The 25,866-nt window shown below is 39.4% G+C and overlaps 1 pseudogene; it reads left to right on the top strand.

Moving 5' to 3' along the window:
* Nucleotides 1-16,066: 16,066 nt before the first annotated feature.
* Nucleotides 16,067-16,201, top strand: LOC115840059 (thymosin beta-4-like; annotated as a pseudogene).
* Nucleotides 16,202-25,866: the final 9,665 nt, after the last annotated feature.

The following is a 25,866-nucleotide window of genomic DNA, read 5'->3' as shown; positions in this document are numbered from 1 at the left end:
TGAAGTAGATACTATTGTGCACCTCTTTTTTTTACTTAGAGATAAACTGAGGCACCAAGAGTTTAAGCAACTTATATAAGATCATACAGCTAGTAAGTGGTAGAGATGGCTATTAGAATACAGATAGACTGGTTCTGAGTCCATGTTCTTAACCATTAAACTCTGAGGGAAAGTGATTTGTCCAACTCAACTACTGAGTGAAACAAACGAGCTAGAGCCCAGGTTTTCTGCACTGACGTCCAGAGAACATCCAGTGTAAACCCACAATAGGCACTGTGTGCAGAGGGTAACTGTGATAGAGTTAAAAAGATGTATAAGAAAAAAAGAAAGAAGGAAAACAGAAAGAAAGGAAGGAAGGAAGGAAGAAAGAAAGAAAAAGAAAGAAAGAAAGAAAGAAGGAAAGAAGGAAGGAAGGAAGGAAAGAAAGAAAGAAGGAAGGAAAGGGAGGAAGGAAAAAAAGGAAGAAAGAGAAAGAAGGAGGGGAGAGAGGGAGGGAGGAAGAAAGGAAGTCATACTATTTTCCTCATCCTCAAGGTATATAGTCCAGCTGCCGACTGACTTCCCTCTGTCTGTCTGCAGACCAAAAGCTCTGATAGTCTGCTGTAGGGTGCTCTAAAGGGGCTCAGAAGAGTGATGCTATTTTGTCATTTTGACCAAAGTTTCACCAGGTGTCTATATTACCCTAACTACATGCTTTTTCTGCCTTTGGTCTTCTCTCTCATCAATTAAGGTGAAATTGCCCTGGTTAACAAAAACTATGCTTCTGAGGGTTTTTTTTTGAAGAATAATAACTATTCTCAGACACAATTTGTTGACTCTTTAAATACATTATCTTATTATTCCTATTTTAGAGATGAGAACATTGAGCGTCAGGTAGGTTAAATAATTTGTTCAAAATCATATAGCCAGTAGGTTGGTGGACTGGGATTTGGAGCCAAGACTGTTTGATTCTTTCTTAATCTGTTCAGGCTGCTCTAACAAAATTGGGTAGCTTATAAAGAGACTGGGTGACTTATAAACAACAGAAATTTATTTCTCATAGTCTGGAGGCTGGGAAGTCCAAGATCAAGGTACCAACAGATTTGGTGTCTGGTAAGAACCTGCTTTCTGGTTCATTGATGGCCATCCTCTCAATGTCCTCATGTGGGAGAAGAGGGCAAGGGAGCTCTCCAGGGTCTCTTTTATAAGGGCACTAATTCCATTCCTGAGGGCTCCACTCTTGTGATCTCGTCATCTCCCAAAGTCCCAATTCCAAATACCATCACATTAGACATTAGCATTTAACATATGAATTTTAGGAGGACACAATAACTCTCAGTCTATTGCAGATTCTAAAGCCTAGTCTTTTTAAAATTGTTTTTGAAATGTGTCTGTACTTTATTATTTTTAACTGTTTTTTTATACAGCAGGTTCTTATTAGTTATCTATTTTATACATATTAGTGTATATATGTCAATCCGAATCTCCCAATCCATCCCCCCACCGCCCCACCCGCCAAAGCCTAGTCTTTAATATGACAATGTTTTGCTTCCCCAGAGTATATTTAGCACCATGTTCTAGGCCAAGAGATAATAACTCTAAATGAGAACACAACCCCCAAGGGGAAATAGATTTCTTGTTGGTAGAACTCTATATATGCTTTATAGTTCTACACCAATAGCAGCTTTCTCTAAGTTACTGAGTTAAGACAATGTGTTTTATAAGAAAAACCCAAAGCACGAGCAATAAATCCATGGATTTCATTTTTTGATTTTACAATAACCAATATGTGTGTCTTGAATGCCTAGTAAGCATTCTGTTCTATGGTGTGATGCTACCTGTTTCCCCTCCCTCGTAAGACTCTTGCCACCCATTCTTATTTACCTCATAGACTTCTCATATGTCGCATTTCATTAGTCAGCAAATGTGGTGAATGACCTTACATTTCCTAATGCTCTTTTCTGGGCAACAAAAAGTGGGGATAAATTAAAGCTTTAACGAAATGTTCTGTAGCATCAAAAGGAACCAGAGCAAAAGTCAAGTGGATAGATAGCAAAGTGCTGATACAGACATTTGTTTCGGGTGGAGCCGTTTCAACTAAAGTGCAAAAGCCATCCTGTTAAGGGGGAGAATTTGTGTCTTTGAATGGCTTTTCCCCTTTCATGCATGTGGTATTTTTTGAGTGCCTACCAACTTTCTAGACTTTATTTTTGGCTTAGGATACAAAACAGATAAAAATCCCTGCTTTTCAGGGATTTTTACATTCTGGTGAGGAAAGATAGAATATATACATAATAGCAAGTAAATTAAATTGTGTATTAGAGAGTGATGTGTTTTGGAGAAAAAATGAAATAGTGGATGGTGTTAGGGAGTGCTAGGAGGTGGGCAATTTTAAACAGTGTGTCCTCAGGGAAAACTTCACTGGAAAGTTGACATTTGGATCAAAACTAAAAGAGGTGAGGGAGAAAAGCAAGCTGATATCTGGGAGGTGAGCCTTCCAAGCAGAGAGAAGAGTAACTGGTAAAGCCCTGGGGTGACGTGGGGAGCAGGCACTAGAAGAATGGTGAAGGGGTCAGTGTGGCTAGAGCAGAGAGAAGGAGGTGAGGGTGGGAGGAGGTGAGGTCAGAGAGGTGGAAGGAGACAGGTACTGTGGGGCCTTGTAGGTCATTAAAAGTTCTTAGCATCCTGCTTAACCATGACTATAGCAGCATTTGTAACTTAATCATTGGCAAAGCATACCATGCTTGTTTATGTCCTTGATCAAATTTGAGTCCACCTTGCGAGACTGAGAAACACAGCCGGTATTACTGAACCCAGAACAAGAGATGAGGAACCAGAATCAGAAAATATTGAATGAATTACCAACTTCTCAGAGAGTGATTTGACCTTATGTCTCCTCATTTCTAGATCTTTTTCCTTTCTACCATACCTTGATTCTATCCCAGGATATCTATACTTTTAAAATAGAGAGCGGATAACAATGCAGAAACTCCAGTTCATTCTTAGCTTTGATGTAGTCTCACTTTTTTGTTCCCTGGTCCATTTCACTATCCCTAGATGCAAAGGACTGCAGGTTACACACAACCCAGCTCTATGGGGCACCACTTACAGAGACTGCTGTGTGAATGGTTCCCCCTGGAGCTGAGCCAAGTGCTGGTTCTTCTATTATCTACCAGCTTTCTTCATCTTGACTTTGTCTATTCTTTCTAGCCCTCTGAACTCAACGGCAGAATTCTATATTCCTAATTTTGACTCTTTGCATCCCCTAAATATGGTTTGCACTGATGCTTTGGCAAATAATTGGCCTACATCCAGCCCGACCTTGAGACCTCATCTGGCATTATTTTCCTAGTAGGCATGTCAGCTGTTCCTGTTCCTTCCTGTCCCTCACTCCCATGTCCAATAAAAATGGGGCAGTTCCCTTCTACATCCATCTACCCAGCCTTGAGAAAATCAGCTCATCCCCTCAGACAGCTGGTATTTATCTTTGATTCTTGTGTTTATTTCAAATTTCCCAAGCCCTAGGCTGTAAGTTGTTGCTGTTGTTGTTGTTTTTTCGTATGCTGTTTTTGCAGAGTCTTTGATGGTCTTTTTCACAGATCAGTAAGCCTGAGCCAATTTGATGAATAGAGTCTTTAGAAATGGACACTCATTAAACAAACAGATCTAAGCTAATACAATTTGTTATGAGCTGAGCAAATTTCCTCTTATGTAATGTCTCATGAGAGTGGGCTGTGCTGGGGAGGAAAGCAGCTGCTTTCTCAAGGATCTTTGTGTCCCTAGTCACTACTGCAATTTATAGAGGGGTGACCATAGCTGCATACTTTCCCACGCCCCACCTCCGGACTTCTGGGTTTGCGAGTGAATTGTGAGACCGCTTGAAGTTGCAGAACTGAGACCTCTAGCAGCAGATTGCTTCTGTGTTCTCAGTCACTGTGAGAACTGGTTTCTGACATTGTGTTCTATTTCTCTACTGAGGGTACCCTGTTCTTTCTCAATTAAACCTCCTTTTCTTCCTCTAACCCTCCAATCCTGGATCCCTTTGGATCACATTGTTCTCTTCATCTAGAACCAGTAAGCTTCCTTTGGAGGAAAAAGAGGCATCCTTTGTTTATCTTTTAACATATGATTAAAACTATAAGGTAATCACATGCAATACCAATATACCGCAGCACAAGTACCAGCTAGGAGAGGACCCCCACAATGGAGCAGGTCAGATTTTCTTGCTCTCCATGCATGCTTTCTTTTTTTTTTTTTTCTAGAAAAGTTTTTTTTTTTTTAACATCTTTATTGGAGTATAATTGTTTTACAGTGGTGTGTTAGTTTCTGTTTTATAACAAAGTGAATCAGCTATACATATACATATATCCCCATATCTCCTCCCTCTTGCGTCTCCCTCCCACCCTCCCTATCCCACCCCTCTAGGTGGTCACAAAGCACCAAGCTGATCTCCCTGTGCTATGCAGCTGCTTCCCACTAGCCATCTGTTTTACATTTGGTAGTGTATGTATAAGTCCATGCCACTCTCACTTCATCCCATCTTACCCTCCCCCACTCCCTGTCCTCAAGTCCATTCTCTACGTCTGCGTCTTTATTCTTGTCCTGCTCCTAGGTTCTTCAGAACAATTTTATTTTATTTTTTTAGATTCCATATATATGTGTTAACATACGGTATTTATTTTTCTCTTTCTGATTTACTTCACTCTGTACCAGTCTCTAGGTCCATCCACCTCACTACAAATGACTCAATTTTATTTCTTTTTATGATTGAGAATATTCCATTGTATATATGTGCACATTTTCTTTATCCATTCACCTGTTGATGAACACTTAGGTTGCTTCCATGTCCTGGCTATTGTAAATAGAGCTGCAATGAACATTGTTTTACCCATTCTTATCATATATATTTTTTAACCTGGGCACTAAGGTGGTCTCTTGGCCTTAGAGTTAGATGGAAACCAATCAAACAAACAACCCCCTCCCCCAAGCACCCTTAGTTTTAGTCCAAAGACTTTTATTTCCCAGGGACTAGATTAGTCCCAAGCTGGAGTGAAAGATAAGTTCCTAAGATTGATATCTTACCAGTCTCCCCATTCACCTCTCCTAGAGCTTTTTCACACCTCTTCCTCCAAAACCCTCATGAAGCTAGCAAGGCAGCAGCTCTGGTGTTTCACCACTGTCAGCCATATGCCTGGACATGATGGTTTTCCCAGAATGAACACAGCTGAGGCAAAGTCAGGACCTCTCTCCACCCCCTCCCCCAACCATAAGCAACAGGGATATATTGCATAGCACAGGGAATTCTAACCATTATCATGTAATAACTTACAATGGAGTATAATCTGCAAAAATACTAGATTACTATGCTGTACATCTGAAAACAATATAATTCTATAAATCAACTATACTTCAATAAAAAAAAAAAAATCTTAGTGACTGTTTCTGTCCAAAATTAAACCACACCAAGAGGCTTTCACAAAACTAGTACTCAATAAATATTTATTGAATGAAGAAATGAATAAACCATAAACTGTTTCTTTCACAATTAAATCTTTATAATTCCCTTTACTGAACTGCAGCCTACTGAAACTATTGTGCAAGTGAAACATTTGGTGAATTGAATTGAACCAAACCTGAAAACAAAAACGAAATAGACACATAAAATGAAATGAAGTAAACCCATTGTGGTAGTTAATTTTATGTGTCAACTTGGCTGGGTCATGGTTCTCAGATATTTGGTCAAACATTATTCTAGATGTTTCTGTTAGGGTGTGTTGGGTGAAATCTACACGCAAATCAGTGGACTTTGAGTAAAGCAGATTGCTCTCCGTAATATGAGTGGGTCTCATCCAAACCACTGACTTGGGAATAGAAGAAATGGCTGACCTCCCTCAAGCAAGGGGGAGTTTGGCCAGCAGACTGCCTTAGGATATCATCTGCAGTATTGGACCTTCCTGATTCACCAGCAGACTGCTTTTGCACTAAAACTGCCACTCTTTTCTGAGTCTCCAGCCTGCTGGCCTCCCCCAGATTTTGGACTTGTGGAACCTTCACAGTTGCATGAGTCAATTCCTTAAAATAGATCTCTCTCGCGCTGTATCTCTACATCCTATTGGTTCTATTTCTCTGAGGAGCACTGACTAATTCACCCACGCTATGCCAAAGGCCAAACACAAAACCAGTGGTAATAATACTGATTTTTTTTTAGCCCAGTTAAAGTTGATATGGCTCTGCTCGCTATTGAATTAAAAACTTAGTACTCCTAGAAGTCAGATTGTAATGTGTGTTTTTTATATCCCACAATCTCGAACAACAAACTCAGCTTATTTGACCACATATATGCTTTATTTTTATATTTAGGTTGTTGATACAAAGTTTCCTCATGCTTGTGGTTGGCGTCACTATCAAGTTTTATAAGCAGGGATAAGAGAGCCCACTTCAGCTTTCAGCGATTCTCAAAGTGTGGTCTCCAAAGAGCAACACCGGCATTACCAGGCACTTATTAGAAATGAATGTGAGAAGGCCCAACCAAGACACACTGAATCAGAAACTCTCAAGGAGTGGCCCAGTAATCTGTCTTTTAACAGGCTCCCAAGGTTGTTTTGGAGCAAACTAAAGTTTGAGAACCACTGCTTTTACTATAAAATGCCAAAACATTTCCCCAGTTACAGAAGGTAAAGGTATTCCTCCAAATACCTCTTTTGATTGGGAGGGCCCTGAATAGAATCCTTCTAGATTGGCTATTGGAAAAGTAATAATTTTGTACAACCAGAAATGCAGATAGATTTAGAAAACAGTCCCAACCTGACTTTTGTTGCACCTCAGAAATTAGCAGAAGTAGTAAAAATAAGCAAATTTCTATCACTGCTCAAATCTTACCTTCCACTTTAGTTAGACTCAATTCCTGTTCCTTCCTGTTTTTGTGCCTTCCCTCATGCTTTTCACCCCATCACCTAAATTACTAACCCTCTCTCTGATTCATTGATTAACCAACCACTCAAGACCCACCTGAAGTCTCATCTTTCTTATGATGTCATTTCAGCTACACTGCTCTCTCCCTTTACCAAATATCTGGTAGGATTATCGCATTTTCTCAGTTAATTACTTTAAGTCAGCATTGGATTGCATTGTTATTTCTTTTTTCTCCCCTTCCCAGACCCCACAAAAGATTGCAAACCTCTGAAGGGAGGTGTATACCACTTTAGGTATACAACTTTGGTCAGCTCACTCTGCTAAAACAAGACACCATGAAGTGGGTGGCTTTTCAACAACAGAAATTTATTTCTCATAGATCTGGAGGCTAGAAGCCTAAGATTACGGTGCCAGGATGTCCAGATTCTGGTGAAGACGCTCAGGTTGCAGTTGGCTGACTTCTGGTTGAATCCTCACATGGTGGAAAGAGCTAGCTAGCTCTCTGGGCTTTTCTTATAAGGGCACTAATCCCATCATGAGGGCTCCACTTCCATGACCTAATTACCTCCCAAAGTCCCCATTTCCTAATTTGATGATATTGGAGATTAGATTTCAACATATGAATTGTGTGGGGAAGGACACAAACATTTAGTCGATAACAATACCCCAAAGCACCTAGCACAATGCTAAACACATAGTAGATAAGTAACCTGTCCTTGTGAAATTAAACTGATCAACAGATCACCATCAATTTTATTGGTCTCTGGCAATTGCTAAGATTGCCAGAGACCAATAAAAGATTTGCCTGTCTTTCCTCAGCTATCATGAAGAAATCTCCATGCTGTGCCTTGGAGGAATTATATTCTAGGAAAGGAAAAACAAGTATACACAAATAAATATAAAAATCAAACTGGGTCCTTGTAGAGGTGCAAACAGCGTGCTACAAGATTACAGAGGTGGGAGAAATAAAATATCATCCAAACAAACTGTATTTTCAGCATCCAGAGCACTGTTGGCACTCAGTAAATATTTCTGGTGGACTAAGGTCCAGATTTTGTTGTTTTTGTAGTAAATAGAACAGAACATAATACTACTCAAGAAATATTTGTGGAATGAATGAATCAACTGAGGTCAAACATTAGACCTGAGATTCAAGCGCTCACCCAGCCTCACGGCCAGGAGCATACCCTAATATATGGTGAGCCCTCTTGTTTCTAAAGTCTATGCACTGGGCTAAATCTGTAGTAGGAATTTGCCTTTGCAGAAAGTGGATCAGAAGGTTGTTCCTGCTCAGAGAACTGGGTTTCTCTTATGGTGACTCTATCCTTTTTCCCTTGGAGAGCAAATAATATGTCTGCATCATCTGATGGTCCTCAGTCATCTGCTCAGAAAACTCTGCATCCTTGGGGAGCTGAACACTCCAGTTCCCAGTGGCATTCCTGAATTTGATATGGTGGAACCTGGTAGATGGAGATCCTGATGCCTCTGCTAACATGGCTCACAAGACTGCTAACACAGCTGCCTTCCTTTGAGCTCTGGGACTGCTGAGAAACCCCAGGCTGGATAAAGTACCTGTTTTTGAATGGAGAAGGGGACTTCCTTTACCCAAGGGTCTGTTGCTCCACTGGAGGGAAATGATTTACCCCCCCAGTGGACAGCTTTCTAGTATACTGGAAAGGACACTAGAAGAAGACCCAGGAGATACCAGTTCTGAGCTCTGTCATTAGCTACCTGCATGACTCTGGGCAATTCACATTTGTAGGTTTCAGTTTTCTCTGCAGAACAAACAGATCATCTAGTTTAATTCTAGCTCCTTCTAGCTTAGACATTCTATTATTTCTGATTTCAATGCTCTTATGCCTATTTTGTATCCATTTCTAGGCATCAAAGAATATGTTTGCTTCAATGTACTATGTCCACCTGGATAATACTTTTCCTGATTACTCAAGTTTCTGGCTAATTTCTCATTATTTTCTGGTCTTTCTGGGATTTCTGGCAAATTCTAACATCAGTCTTTGTGTGTCTAGTTTATAAAGCATGCAACTAATCTCTAATTTATTTTGTTTCATCTGCTATATTTCAAAACTGACCCTAATTATCCAGGCTATAAAGCCAAGGCTCTAAACCATAAACAAAGGAATTATCATGGTTAGAACCATTTCTTCATGACTGGACTCACTAGAGTTCAGAGAGGTTGGAACCACTGAAGTCCAAGTTACTGAGACCTTGAGGTCTCCAAGGTCACCTAGCCCAGAATTGTTGGTATTTTTAGAAACTGGTGTAGAGTTACTATTGAGAAATGTTGAGTGTGATAAAATTACTTCAGCAGTATTTGTTGGCTGAACTGAATCTTGAAGCCTGTTTTGTGTTGGGATGACACGGTGAACAAAGTATATAGAAGCTTGGGATCTGACACATTCAGGGATTTTCTTTTCATAAACTTTTAGATGAAGCTGATCTCAAGCACTAATATAAGAATGTATACTCTGTCTTGGGGGCTGTTATAGTATCTTTGGTGACTTGAGGGTTGTAGCATTAGGGATATAGGGTTCTCAGTCTAAGATTCCAAGAGAACTCTTCCTTAATGGGCATAATGACAGCAGAGGTGGCCATGCCAATAGTGAGGAGGAAGGGAAGTCCTGGTGCAATTGATGGTTTCAGGACAAGGGAAGAGACATAGAAGAGTGAGGCCAGAAGGATCTAAAAGGCCATACTTAGGTGCTCTTAGGTTAATATGGCTAAAGGTCTCAGAAAAATCTCAGAAAATTTTAATGAGAATTCTTGGTTTGTTAAAGTTGTTTTTGTTTTTTGTTCTTTGTTTTAGACCATCTTTCAGGAAATTCAAACTTCCCATTATTAATCATATCAATGACTATCATCTATTGAGGACCCATCATTTTCTAAGACTTGTGATATCTAATATAGTAGTTACATGGTACTATTTAAATTTAAATCAAATAAAATTTAAAAATTAAAAATTCAGTTCCTATCTTATGGGCATTATTCCTAATCCTCATCCTCTCTGCAGTATTATTACCTCACTTTTGCTGCTGAGGAAATCAAATCTCAGAGGGGTTCAGTGATTTGGGCAACTTTGTGTACAGAGTAAGTGGCAGAGTTAGGACACAGTTTTAAGTTGGTCTGGTTCCTAAGCCCCTATTCCTCTCTTTCTTCCTTCCTTCCTTCCCTTCCCTTCCTTTCTTTCTTCCTTTCTTCCTTCCTTCCTTCCTTCCTTCCTTCCTTTCTTTCTTTCTTTCTTTCTTTCTTTCTTTCTTTTCTTTCTTTTCTTTCTTTTCTTCCTTCTTTTTGGTTTTGTTTTTTAATGAATATTCCAAATATAGGGAACTATAGAGAATAAATGAACTCTACTGTAATCTTATATGGTATACTCACAACCTAAATTTGAGACTTATGTTTTACTCAGTGGATATGCTGAGGACTTCAAGCCTGGGAGGCAGTATCTCAAGTAACCCTGAGAAAACTGCTCCGAGGAGCAATGCACCATGTTTCTTAAATACAGTTTTTCAGCATGGAACATTCTTTTTCAAAAAGTCTTTCAAAGGGATATTCACCAAAGAACAGAATTATCATTGAGCTATTGAGAATTTGAATAGTCTGTCAAACTACCAAGGTGAAGGCTTATTTAAGTTGACAGAAAAATGGCATAGGAACTTCAGTATGGCTATGTGTAAATATACTCTATCACTGTTAGGCTTAAGTGATGCAAACCAGATTTGGGAACTATTAGACTCACCTGTTCGGTCCAAGAAATGGATGTAAACATCCTTGAAGATATAATTCCAATGTGCTCCTGAAGTCAACAAACATCAACCTGCCATTGGATGTCACCTGTTAGTAATGGGACATCCGTCTTATAGAAATTCATGTTTTGTCTAAAGCAGGAAGCCTGTGTACAAAATTCTAGAATATACCTCAAGAAAGTCTTAAAAGAACTGGATCAAAAGATTCCAGACAGAACTAAATTCATTAAAGAAATAGATAACCTCTAGGTAAGGTTAGAAATAGATAACCTCTAGGTAAGAGCTTTTATCAGTGGAATGATTAAGGCGGGATTATGACTAGAGTAACTGGTATATGTTTCTCACCTACAGGACCAAGAATTGTCTTCTTTTATCTCCTACAGATGCTACATATTAGTGGTGTACAGTTGTTGCTTACTAATTGTTTCTTCAACTGAATCAAATGTAAGAATTTTCTGCCTCCATAAACCCTGATGAAACAATTAGAATAATGTGATAGATGATATAGTGTGGCGTTTGGGTCAATTTTAGGTTAAGAATGGTTTTGTTCTCCTCTAATATCCACATTCTCTTCTGTGGCATATTCCTCTTTGATATTGTGTTCAGTTTAGGTGACTATAACTTATTATGGTTTACCCTCACAAACTCACTGTGAGAGGACAAGATTCATAACCCTTAGATGTGTCGACTGTTCAAAGTAAGCAGAGCTCAGCTCCAAGGGAATCTGTGTGCTGCGCCTCGGATGCCCATAGGATGGTCTGAGTACTGACTGTGAATCCTTGAACCTTGGATATCTGCCCTGGAAGGCAATCTGGACAGAGATGACACCAGCTCTACGCAGATGGGAGAGAGGACAGCCTGTTTTTAATACAAGGAATAGGAATCAAGCCAGAGGTCAGTGGAGGGAATCAAGTGGCCAGAGGGAAACACTGTTTCTTGCCAACATTTTTCTACCTCTGTGCAAGTGGTCATCTTCAAAGACACTTCCTGTCAAGGTTACAATGATAGAAGGCAAATCCTGCCTTACCCCTGCATGCCATGGATACTCATACGTTGTATTAATAGGACATTATCAGCCCAGGTACCAGGATTTGTGATTCACCAGGGAAAAAAACAGTGACACATGCTGGGTGGTTGTTAGCTTTCCAACAGTCCAAATCCCGGAGCTGTGAGTTCCTGCTCTGAGTGTAAGAAAGCTTTGCTGAGCATTCTTTGTTAAGGAGGCCTCCCTAAAGTCACAAAAAAACTAACAGCATAGTTTTTTCCAAGCCAAGTAATGAGGGCTATGCCTGGGGATTTGTCAAGGAGAGATTTAACGGTTCCCTCTAGCCCAAGGGCATGATAAAGAAGGATCAGTAGCAGCACAGAGAATGGATGAGAAGGAAGGAAAACACTCTTTAGCAACTCTTAGTTTCTGCTAGATTTTCAGCTTCTCCATAGAGCACTTTAGGAAGTTGTAGAGGCATGCTGAAGATGAGTTGCAATTCATTCTTTTAACACATATTGGGCTCTTACTCAATAGTGTCTGGCCACAAGGACACTATGTGAGTGTGTAGGTTACCTACACTAAACTAAGAGTGAAAGTAGAGACATTATCCTCCAAGGGAAAGATTTCTGAGATAAGACATGCACAATGATAGCAATTAGATAAAAAATTAGAGGAAGGGTGTCCTAAGTCGTAGGAATAACATATACAATGACCTACAGGGGAGTGAGAGCTTGGATATTCAGGGGAAAGAGGTTAACAGTGACTGGAGCACCAAACATAAAGTGGGAGCAGGATGGGTGATGATGGAGAGGTGGGAAGGGCCAGATCTGGTTCTTTAAGCCGCATTAGCCCAGCAACTTACATCAGCTGAGTACCTGTATGGACCTAACACTTTGTTTTATGTGTATGATTTTATTTATTATTTAGAACAACCCTAGGAAGTGGTTACTATTATTTCCCCCAGTTTTAAAGGTAAGAAAACTGTGGCTTAGTGAATTCATATGACTTGTCTGTGATCATTGTTCTGTGGTTAATTAATGAGAGCATCAGAATTTGAACCCAGGCAATATGTCACCAGAGCAATCCTCAAGATTAAGTGATAAGATTAAATGACATAATTAAGTTGGAGTTCTAGACCTGTTGATCAAAACAAATCTTAACCAAGCCCACTGAGCCGCAGTGCTTTATAATTTGCTGAAAAGTATTACTAATATTGGAATTTAATTGTATAATTCATTCATTATTCCTTCAGTAATCAAGTCACCATACATTTGAGTGCCTACTATGTGCTAGCACTGCTGTAGGAACTAGGAATAAACCAGTGAACAGAACATGCCTTCACAGAATCTACAGCTCTAAAGAGAAGAGTCAGGCAGTTAACAAAAATATAATAAACGGGATTAAAGTTGTTTTTTTCAATGAGCAGAACTCTTTAATTTTAATATAGTAGAATATATCAATCTTTTCTTACACAATCAATCTAAGAATATTTTCCCTACATTAAAGTCTAAAAGACATTAATGTATATTGTCTACTACAGTTATTTCCTAGCATTTTAACATATTTCAAATCTACAGAAATATTGTGAGAACACTACAAAGAACCTCCATATACTCCATACCTAGATTCAGCTAGATTCATAAATTGTTAATATTTTGCATTGTTAATAATTTTACAAATTATTATTACTACTACTGTTATTATTAGTTTACTGAACCATTTGGATATACGTTGCAGATATTAAACACCTCACCCTTAAATAGCTCAGCAAGTATTTCCTGTGTTCTACATAATCACTATATAATGGCAATACTCAAGAAATTTAACACCGATACTGTTTTATTTTTCAGTATGCATTTTATATTCTAATTTCTCCAGTTGTATCAATAATGTCATATTTGGATTTAGGGTCCAATCAAGGTTCACATATTGCATTTACTTGTCATATTCTTTAAGGCTTCTTTAATCTAATACCCCAGCCTCTTTTTGTCTTTTATGACCCTGATAATTTGTAATAATCCAGGCCAGCTGTTTTGCAGAATGTCTCTTTATATGGGTTTATCTGATTGTGTCTCCTTCTTTAGATTCAAGCTAGTATTTTTTCCTGGTGTTAGTGACAGTCAAAGATCCTTGAGGAAAGTTCTCATCTCCTCTAGGACTTCTGTTAAAACCTCAAGTTCCTTTCCAGTCATTGCATTAATTTGGGCACAGATTAAGCTACTATAACAAAGACACCCTCAACTTGGGAGCTGAAACAAGGTAGATTTTCATTTCTCTCTCACATAAAGTCCACAGGTGAGCAGTCTGCAGTCCTGGTAAAGTGGCTCTGCTCCATAAAGTCATACAGGGACTCAGGGTCCTTTTATCTTGTTGTTCCATCATTGTCATCCTCGAGTATCCGTTTTTCACAAAGTCAAAGCTTCATCACTAGCGCCACGTCCGCATTTCAGCCGCAGGAAGAGGAAAGAGAGTAAAGTGCATGCAATTTCCTTTTTTAAAGGATGAGATCCAAAAGTTGCTCGTTACTTCTACTTGTACTCATTGGCAAGACTCTGCATCTGGGCACAAAGGAGGCTGAGAAAGGCAATTGGTAGCTGGGAAGCCAACTGCCCAGTTAAAACTCTAGTGGTTATATTAGTAAAGGGAAGGAGAGAGTGGACACTCAGGGGCCATTAGTGGTTTCTGCCACAGCCATCCACTAGGTTTTATTTCCTTTGGTGAAGACTCAATACATGAACAAGTGGATTAACCTAACCATTTCCTTGGGTTCTTTTTCATGATACTTATTCAAATGTTTTCTTCTCTGAGGAGAGGTCTTCAGAATTCTCTTAATGCAGTTTTTAAAATATAAAAAATGCTCAGTAAAAAAAAAAAATCATCAGACCTAATTTCCAAGAATGGAGTGTTGTCATCTCAGAAGATTTTTGCATAGTTTCTCAAAGACAAACCTGACAATGATGACAAAATTAATTCAAAAAACAGAAACAAATTGCTTCCATTCCAGAATCGAGGTGTTTGTCTTTTCATTCATTACTGGGGAATCTTGGGGGTGGGGGAAAGATATTTATTTGGTGGGCTTATGTAAAGTATAAAAGGCACAAAAACACTGAGAGGTAGCTATAGCGTGTTAATGCCGACAGTGACCTTAGAGGTTGCTTCAATTTATCTCCTCATTTTATATGTGATGAAAATTGTAGATACCTCACAGCTAGTTAACTGTAGACCAAGATTTGGAACCAGATTCCCTGACTCTTGTTTCAGATTCCCCCTTCATGTCATACAGCCTCTCATTGATTTGGAGTCAGTTTCTCCTTCCTGACATATCTGACTCAATTACTAGAGTCCAGGTAATATCTCTATCTCTTCCAAGTTATCTGAAAGAGAAGTGCATTTAAAAAGCAGAACAAACAAACAAATTAACAAAACAATCACTGGAAGTATTTGCTTGAGTCACGCCTTAGAATCTCTTTTAAACCAAGAGAACACTTGATACCTCAGGCCCAGCATGTCTGAGGTAAGATAATTAGTAAATATTTGTTGCTTTTTTTAGGCAAGTATTTTTTTTATTTTGAAATTGTTTTATATTTTAATATTGCAACTATAGAAAAAAAATGCAAGATCAGTATAAAGAATTTCAGCTTCTCCTTCACTTAGAGTCCCACTTACTAATGTTAAAAAAGAAGTAACAGGCCCCAAATGGAGTCATGTGTGCTAAGCCCCATGTCAGCAAATGGAGACCTAACACTTAGCCTAATTGCAGTTTCAACCTCCTCCAAGAATGTAATTTTAACAGGTTAGTCTCGAATTTCCTGGTCAGCACTACGGAGGTAATCCCTCAAGACACTTTCCCTCCCCCAGAGGAGGGTGACCTAAACCACAAATTATCCACTCTTTGCTAGAAATTTCCCTTTCTTGTCCCTTTTCCATCTATAAACACCTTTTCTTTTCTGCTGCTTGCAGAGCTCTTTTCTGTTTGCTAGATAGGATGCTGCCTGATTCATGTATTGTTGAATAAAGCCAATTTGATCTTTAAATTTACTCAGATGAATTTTGGTTATGAATAGTTTTGGTGGCAATGGTGGGATTGAAGGATTCTTCTGGCAGCTTCAGTAACAATGAGAAACACAGGCATGGTACACCTTGAACGCTTTTGAGTTGTCTGTCTTTCTCACCGTTTCTGAGGGCCATAGATAAGTTCCTTTCAGTTCTGAGCTCCACTCTCTTTACATCAAACTCCTGATCTAACTGGATTGCCACAGTTCCACACTTGTTTGGAATCTCTCCCCAGACTCTCCCCAGATTCCACATTGGGAACCAGAGCCAGAGTTGGATTGGGTCCAACTGAACCAAACTAGGACTCCACAGAAGCCACTGCTCAGACCAGACTCCACTCACCTGTACACCTTGCTCTGTTTCCTCTGAAACCATGTCTGACAGATTTGATATGGCTGACCCTGAGAAATCCAATAAATCAAAATTGAAGAAGACAGAAACATAAGAGAAAAACCCACAGCCTTCAAAAGAAATGATTGAACAGGAAAAGCAAGCAGGTGAGTCATAATGAGGCAGGAGCCTCCAATATGCACTGCACGTTCCACAAGCTTTGCCTTCTTATTTGACTTCTTGTAGCTGTTTAACTTTGTAAGATGCAAAGAGGTTGGATCAAGTTCAAGTGACAGTGCTGTCCCTTTTCACACTAAAGAATGGAGAATTATTGGCAACAAAATCCACACCAGCTTCTCCCATCTGCCTGTCTGGTTGGCAGGGAAGGAAAGGAACTTGCATGTTGGTGAAAGAAAAAGCTGAGTGGGACAACAGTGAAACCAAGAGTAAAAAACAAGCTGGTCCAAGGTGTCTTGCAGGCTATAAAATGCAGTTTAATCAGAACGCCATTGTTTTGTTCTAATGATTTTAATTCCTAGAGTGCATAATTTTTAATATGCAAATAAAAGTTTTAAAACCTGAAAAAAACATGGACTTGGTCTGAGATCAGATTGGATCTAACTTGAGCTGTTCTGGGTCCAATAAGTGAAAGCTGTTGCTAATGGAATCTCAGAAGCAAGAAAAAAAAAAAAAAAGAAAAGAAAGAAAAACAACAACAAAACCCCGAAAACCCAAAGACCAAAAAACGAACAAACAAAAGACAAAACCAGCAAAACTAATGAGCATGAGACAAGCATTTAAGAAATGTTAGAGTACTTGCCACCTAAGTCAAAGAGTCTCATGTTGAGATAAGTTGGTCATGGAATGGGTTAGATTGATTCAAAGTCACCCACCAACCTCAACAAATTTACGTGCATTGAGGTACACTATAAAACACTGTGCAACCCCCAACACATCAGCACATCCCTTTTAGGTACTAGTTTGTCTCTGAGGGACCCAAAGGCTCAGCTGGAAAGAAAGAGGCTCCCTAAAATGTATAGAATTAAGTTTGCTACATTTCAGCATACCTGCTTATTTTACATCTAAGAATTATAGTCCTGGAAGCTGTAGATATCTACAAAAATGTCAAAATCTTACTTAAAACCACCTAGAATTACAATGGCCATTATGGGAAATATTCCAATTAGATGAGATTATTTATTTAAGAAGTGTACTTGAAAATAGGTGTTTCCGAATCAAATAAACAGAATGGGATACCTAATTTAATTGGTATGCAGAAGCTACTAAAAGGTTTCAAGAGTCCAAAATAGCTTCATTAAAACAAATTTGTTGTAGAACGCTAATGAAAAATTTAAGGCACAAGAGGTTCCTGCAACCGAAGACAGTAAGACTGATGTGACTTCTACTGCTCCCCCTATCCTCCTTTGTCTGAGTACTTACATTCTACTGATTCTCTATCTGAACTGCTTTTCCACTCTGGAGAGACTGATACACAGTTACTTTTTAAAATATAACCACCTCAAATTGCAGGTGATCCTCTTCAGATAACTTTCACTCCTTGGTCAAAGACTGAACTAAGGACCATAGGTAAAGACTTTCCTGAACCAAGAAGGATCCCCAAAAGCTTTCTGAAGAATTTAGAGTTATTATCAGGGCCTATGACCCTGGGCTGCCAGATCTTTATCAGCTTGTGCACATGCTGGTAGCAGGTGGTAAAGCCCAAAAATGAATGCAGGAAGCAAAATGCCTTCTCAATCTTCAACGTGTTCTCTAAATGGACCAGAAAAAGCTCACAAAATAGAGACTAATCTTTTAAAAGCCATTCCTAGAGTCTTCCTTGCCCACACTGATTGGTCTCTTATTCAGACTTGCAAACAAAAGAAAGATGTGGCAGACTTTAAGCCCATCTGAAAGTCCTCTTCCTGTGGCATTCTGAGTTCCGTACAATAAATGAGGTCATTCAACCTGCTCCAGCTGCACTAACTGTAAATGGATTATGTCCTGGGATTTGTGTATTGATAAAAAGATAGAAAACAGGTTGGGAGGCCTTGAGTCTGACTGAACTTATGATCACAGCTGAGCACTCTGAAAGCACTTTGGAACAAGATCGTAAACAGAAAATCACCAAACTATTAGCCTTACAGCTACAACAGCTCCAAGGCCAGAGACCTATATAACATCTGGGTTCCTTGAATTGCACGCTTCTAGGGGTTCATCATCAAAACACTGGTCCAAGGATTGATGTCTCAATTGTCATCAACTGGGACACTGGAAAAGAGATTGTCCTCGGGACTTCCCTGGTGGTTCAGTGGGCAAGACTCCACGCTCCCAATGCAGGGGGCCCAGGTTTGACCCCTGGTCAGGGAACTAGATCCCTCATGCCTGCCACAGCTAAGAGTCCGCATGCTGCAACAAAAACCTGGCACAGCCTAAGCAAATAAATAAATAAATATTTTTTAAAAGAAAGAAAAGAGATTGTCCTCAAAGGCCCTGTGCAAATTCTACGGAATCAACTCAAATGCTCTCATATCTATCCCCAAAGGAGGATCCCTATATGGGCCCCTCCCAGAATTGACAGGACTCTGAGAAGTTCTCCAGTAAACTGCCTCTAGTAATTCCCTTAAACAGCCAAGGGGAAGCTAAAACTAAAATTAATGGGAAATTTTGCGAAATTCTCGTAGATACCAGAGCCACACTTTCTACTTTAAACCCCACTCTCATAGGACAACAAACCCCTCATGAGTGAAAAAGAACTTTCCATATTGGGGGTATCTAATAAAATTCAGAGAGGGCCTCTATCTCGACCAGTACAAATGGCTCTGGGACCTTTTACTATGTGACACAGCCCAATCTATTATGCAGAGCTCTCCTTTCTAAACTAAAAGGGCTAATACGTTTAGCAGCCAATGGAGACCTCATCTTAGAATTTCCTGACCAACCTGAATCTTATCTTTTATGTTCTTTACAATCTGTCTTTGACACAGAAGAGGAAGAACTCCAATAAAAGTCCCCTAATTTAATGGAGGTGCCTGAAAATCTCTGGGCTACTTCTAATCTTGATTTTGGGAGAATAAAAAGTGCAGAGTCTATAAAAATTCAAATAGATATGATTAAACCTCTTTCTAAATTGCCTCAACATCCATTAAAGCCTGAGGCCATGCAAGGCCACACACCAACAGTAGAAGACCTAATCGCCCAGGGACCAATCATTTCCTGTACATGTCCCCTTGTAACATGCCAATTTGTCCTGTCTGGAAACCTAATGGGTGGGGATGGTGATTTGTCCAGGACTTGAGAGTTATTAACAAGATAGCTCTCTCCCTGTTTCCTAGTTGTTCTAAACCCAAACACCTTTTTCTCACAGGTTCCACCAGACTCAAAATGGTTCACTGTTGCGGACCTTTGTTTGGCCTTTTTCAGCATCCCTGTAGATACATATTTGCCATTGCTTGAAACAATAAGCAATATACCTGGACAGTCAAGCCTCAAGGGTTCACTGAGGCCCTTTCTAATTTTCCCAATTGCTCCACCCAGATTTAAGTACCCTCTAGTATCCCAGGAAATTGACTCTTTTACAATATGTAGACAAGCCTCTTGCTGTGTGTGTTACCAAACAGACATCCATAAAGATTCTACTTATTTGCTGCTACCGTCAGCTGAAGAGGGACATAAAGTCTCTAAAAAACAATGACAATGATCTCCAGACACTTTACTATCTAGGTCAAAATCTAAGCACTGAAGGAATCCAGTTATTTCCAAAAAGCATTAAGCAAATCCAAGAATTTCCTAGGCCCACAACTAAGTGACATCTTTGAGGACTTCTGGACCTGGCTATTATTATAGGCGATGGATTCCTAGTTTGTTTCTATGGGCTTTCCTACTTTATGAACTTCCTAACATTTTATTCCCTGAACCCCTTCCTTGGGAAGATAAACATGAGCAGGACTCTAGAAAGCTAAAACAGGTACTGCACAAAAAAACCTGCCTTAGGGCTACCTAACTATTTTAAACCTTTTATTTGTGCATGAGAGAAAGAACCAAGCCCTGGGAATGCTTATGTAGCACATAGCAATATACATAGGCTTACTGCTTATTATAGCGTGCAGTTGATTCCGTTCCTCTGCCTATCCCAAGTGCCTTAAGGGTATAGCTGCATTCACAAGGTTAGTAGAAGCCTCAGCAGATTGAATCTAGGAATGACATTTATTAATAAACTCCACATGCTGTCCAAAACCTCCTTAATTCTTTTTTTTTAAACATCTTTATTGGGGTATAATTGCTTTACAATGGTGTGTTAGTTTCTGCTGCATAACAAAGTGAATCAGTTATACATATACATATGTTCCCATACCTCTTCCCTCTTGCGTCTCCCTGCCTCCCACCCTCCCTATCCCACCCCTCCAGGCGGTCACAAAGCACCGAGCTGATCTCCCTGTGCCATGCGGCTGCTTCCCACTAGCTATCTACCTTACGTTTGTTAGTGTATATATGTCCATGCCTCTCTGTCGCCCTGTCACAGCTCACCCTTCCCCCTCCCCATATCCTTCAAGTCCGTTCTCCAGTAGGTCTGTGTCTTTATTCCTGTCTTACCCCTAGGTTCTTCATGACATTTTTTTTTCTTAGATTCCATATATATGTGTTAGCATACGGTATTTGTCTTTCTCTTTCTGACTTACTTCGCTCTGTATGACAGACTCTAGGTCTATCCACCTCATTACAAATAGCTCAATTTCGTTTCTTTTTATGGCTGAGTAATATTCCATTGTATATATGTGCCACATCTTTATCCATTCATCCGATGATGGGCACTTAGGTTGTTTCCATCTCCGGGCTATTGTAAATAGAGCTGCAATGAACATTTTGGTACATGACTCTTTTTGAATTTTGCAAAACCTCCTTAATTCTGAATTGACTCAACATGTCTCCACAAACAGACTAAGCTCCTATGAGATCCTTCTGTTTTCACCACCTAATCTTCGTCTTAAACATTGCAACGTTCTTAATCCTGCTACTCTACTACGCCTGCCTGACAAAGGTGAGCCCCAGGACTGCAAGGTAATAACGTCCCATTTAGGGACACTGCATCTTGATTTATGGGACACCCCTTTGTCTAACGCTGATCTAATCTTTGTTGATGGGTCATATTGCAAAAATTAAAAAGGAAATGTCTAAGCTTGTTATGCTGTTACTACCCAATAGGAATTACTCGAGTGGAAAATTCTCTCACAAGCTAAATCAGCCCAACAAGCAAAGCTCCATGTTCTTACCAGAGGATGCCAGTTATCAGAAGGACAAACTAATATTTATACTGATAGCCAGCATGCCTTTGGGGTCAGCCATGATTTGAGAGTGCTATGGAAAAAAAGGAGTTTTCTTATGTTCACTGGGATGCCAATCAAAAATGAACAACAAGCAAACAAACTTATTAGTGTTATTTTTTTGTTTTCTGAAATTGCTGTTATCAAAATTGAGACTCACACTAAGAAGACTGCACCTGAGTTATCAGGGAGATGCCCTAGCTGTCTTTCACACAAAGGCAACAGCAGAATCTTTAAAGTTGTGGCACATGTGAATGAAGTCCATGACTCCTATTTCCCAGACTTTTGCCATCCTGATGTCCTTGCAACATGGCAGCAGCCTACTCCTGAATCAGAGAAATTAAGATGGGCAAACAGTGGTTGTAAGTTCAATGAACAGTCTGGGCAATGGGAAGCCCAAGACAGCTGCTTGGTTCTTCTCAGATCGCTGGCAAACCCCATTTTATGTTCTTTGCATTTCTTTTTCCATCATGGTGCATTCAAAATGACTTAAATTTTGAATAACATTGGTGGGGAGACTTCTATAAAGTTACAAAACCAGTTAGCCATCAACGTTTGACCTGACAGGTCCATGTTCCTGGAAAAGTTATTTTTGTTCCCAGAGGCCTGAGACCTCCTCCTTCTGAACCCTTTGAACATCTGCAGCTGGATTTCATTCAGCTGTCACTTAGTATGGCTTATCAATATATTCTTGTCATTGGCTTGATGTTTTCTGAATGGGTTGAAACCTTCCTCTGCTGCTAAGTCAGCGCCCTCACAGTGGCACAGAAAATTTTAGAGAATGTTTCCTGCTCGGGGTATACCTTCCACAATCTCCAGTAATTGAAGCACACACTGCACTGGGCAAATCACACAAGCCTTAACAAAAATGTTGTAAACTTTTCAGAATTATCACTGTCCCTATTACCCTCAGTCATCAGGCAAGGTTGAAAGGACTAACAGGATTCTCAAACTTAAAATCTCAGAACCTGCTGAAACTACTGGAATCCCTTGGCCTAATGCATTGACTTTGGTTTTGCTATTTGCTGTACAGTCTTTGGGAGACGTAAACTCACTCTACAGGAGATAGTTACTGGCAGACCAATGTCCATTGGTATACACTTTTCTGCTGATCCCTTGTTATCTCATGCTAGTATGACTAGCTAGGATATGTCTTTAATGTCTTATGTTAAAGCCTATTATCAACAGGTTACAAAAACTTTCCTGGATCCAAATTCAAAAGATCCTGTTGGTTACAGTCTAGAGTCTGGTGTCTGGTATTCTGGAAATGTTAGCAGAGGAGGGCAGCCCTCAAACCCTTTTGGAAGGGACCTTACCCAGTGCTCCTGACCACTGACTGACACTGATGGAAAACTAAAAAGCATTGAGTACACGTCTCACAGCTGAAAACGTGTCCATCTGACATCTGGTCCTATGCAGACACTGGATCAAATTGATAAGGAAAAGAAATAGCTGACACAGGTGGACTACTTTTGCCCAAGATGCCAGATCAAGACTCATACTCTATTGAAACATGGAAACTTTTCTTCTTCTCTTTCTTTCCTTTACTCTGACATTGGCCTGGAAAAATAATACCATCATCTACATCTCACAGGCCATTGCTAAGTGGGGTAAACTTTCAGGCTGCTAGATCTGTCATCAAAGATTCAAATTTATCTATGATGCTAGGAACCCCCTGGTCCTCCCTTGATCAATTTATCTTTTACTTCCAATGTCATCACAAATATGACTGACCCCTCTTGGAAATCTTTTATCGAGTTCAACTTTTTTTTTTTCCTTTGGCTGTGCCGCATGGTATGTGGGATCTTAGTTTAGTTCCCCAACCAGGGATCAAACCCATGCCCCCTGCAGTGGAAGCATGGAGTCTTAACCACCGGATCGCTAGGGAAGTCCCCTGAGATCAACTTTTAGGACCAGGACATCCAATGCCTTATTTTTACCTTTCTCTGATTATAACTGTACTTGTCTAATTAGATATAAACTTAGTACACCTGCACATCCACATTATCATAATTATCTAAATCGGATCTGCCCCCAATCACAAAATGATCTCACCAGCAGCGCCCTTCTTTGCAAGGTATTTAGAATAACTTTTTAATTTCAGGCTAAGAGACTTACTTTCCAAGTGCATTGAAAACCTCACTGACCCCTGGCAAATGCAACAATCCCTGCAAATGAATCCAATAACAGTGCCACCTTAATGAGAATCATTTATGCCCCGACAAGGTTTTTATTTTTAATTTATTTTATTGAAGTATAGTTGATTTACAATGTGTTAATTTCTGCCATACAGCAAAGTGATTCAATTATACATACATGTACCTTCTTTTTCATATTATTTTCCATTATGGTTTATTACAGGAAATTAAATGTAGTTCCCTGTGCTATACAGTAGGACCTTGCTGCTTATCTATACTATATATGTTTGCATCTGCTAATCCCAAACTCCGAATACATTCCTCCCCACAGCAACATGTCTGTTCTCTATGTCTGTGAGTTTGTGTCTGTTTCATAGATAAATTCATTTGTGTTATATTTTAGATTCCACACATAAATGATGTCATATGGTATTTGTCTTTCTCTTTCTGACTTACTTCATTTAATATGATAATCTCTAGGTCCATTCATGTTGCTGAAAATGGCATCATTTCATTCTTTTTTTACGGCAAAGTAGTATTACACTGTATGCATGTACCACATTTTTATCCATTCATCTGTCAATGAACATTTAGGTTGTTTCCATATCTTGGCTACTGTGAATAGTGCTGCTATGAACATAGAGGTGCATGTATCTTTTTGAATTATAGTTTTGTCCCAACATAGTTTGTTTTTGTCTGTGGTGGTTGTCATTCTCCTTGGGCCCATGAATGCCTTGATAGCTGGTACATAACTGGGCAATGCCTTTTAGGTTATCTGACTGTGCCCCTAACTTCTCACAAATGAACTAAGACCCCTCACTAGTTGACTCCCCTGAATTTATATCACCTAGTTAGAAAGACCCTACCAGGAGGCATTCATGACTCAGGATTTTCTTCCTTTAGCAGGGTCCTACCTCCCAACTTAGGAGTGAATGAAAATATGATCAGGAATCTCTCTTTAATGCTCGAAAATATTGCAGAATCAACTGTTAAGACAGTAGCAGCTCTACAAAATCTTTAGACTCTCTGGCCAAAGTTATTCTTAAGACGGTCCTTGATTATCTTTTAATAGAGAAAAGAGCTGTCTGTGCTGTGGCCAACATCACCTATTGTACTTGCGTTAATACTTCTGGGGAAGTTGAAACTCATTTATATAAGATCGTTGAACAAGACACTTGGCTTAAAAATGTAACTCCTTCAAAAGGGTCTTTCCTTGACTTATTTGCTTCTGATTGGTTAGGGTCTTGGGGACCATGGCTTTGAAGTGAACTTTAGACAGTGGGAGTTATTCTGTTTATAATAATCATAGTAGTCTCCCTGGCACGCTGTATTCTCTCAAAAGCTTTAAATGTGTGTTTGTAGCCACTGACCACCAAGAAAATGATTTCCATAACACTAGAATGCCAGAAAAGAAATGAAGAGAATGACCAACTAAAAACATGTGAACCTGAAGTCATGACCTGTGAATGCCAGAGATTCAACAAAATACATAACCTGTGAATACTACACAGAGGATTAACAAGATGTATGATAACTTCAGAGCAGTAATTGGGAGGGACACTAATGGCTTAAATTTTGATCTCACCTCTCAGTTAAGCTAAGAGTCTGATGAAAAGGAGGAAATTGTTTTAAAAAAAAAAAAAAAAGAAGCAGCAACAGGTCCCAAATGGAGTCACTTGTGCTAAGCCCCATATGAGCAAACTGAGACTTAACACCTAACCTAATTGCAGTCTCAACTTCTCCCAGGAATGTAATATTAACAGGTCAGTATGGAATTCCCTGATCAGCACTAGTGAGATAATTCTCAAAGACCCCTTCTGTCCCCCAAAGGAGGGTGATATAAGCCTGAAACTACCCAATTTTTGCTAGAAAAATTTCCTTTCTTGTACCCTTTCTGTCTATAAAAACTTTCCTTTTTCTGCAACTCAGAGGAGTGCCTCTCTATTTGTTAGATGGGATACTGCCCAATTCATGAATTGTTGAATAAAGCCAATTTGATCTTTAAATATATTCAGTTGAATTTTGTTTTTTAACACTACATCATATGTACTCTCCTCCTCCCCCTTTTCTCTTTATGGTATGTGTGTCTCTCTCTGACATGGTGCTCCATCACCTCTAAATACTAGAGTGTGTATCTCCTAAAAACAAGGTTACTTTTTACATTACCACTCTATAACCCTCCCAAACAGGAAAATCAACATTGTAACAACATAAGCATCCAATCTGTAGGCTCCATTCAAATTTTCTAGTTGTCCTAACAACCTTTCTTTTTCCTTTCTGGTTCAGAATCCTACACAGAAACTGGTGCTGTATTTAGTTGTTATAGGTCTTAGTCTGTTTATGCTGCTATAACAAAATATGGCATACTGGGTAGTTTATAAACAACA

This window comes from Globicephala melas, chromosome 6 (genome assembly GCF_963455315.2).
Source record: "Globicephala melas chromosome 6, mGloMel1.2, whole genome shotgun sequence".
In the NCBI taxonomy this organism is placed as follows: Eukaryota; Metazoa; Chordata; class Mammalia; order Artiodactyla; family Delphinidae; genus Globicephala; species Globicephala melas.
This window is presented reverse-complemented; position numbering and strand designations above follow the sequence as displayed.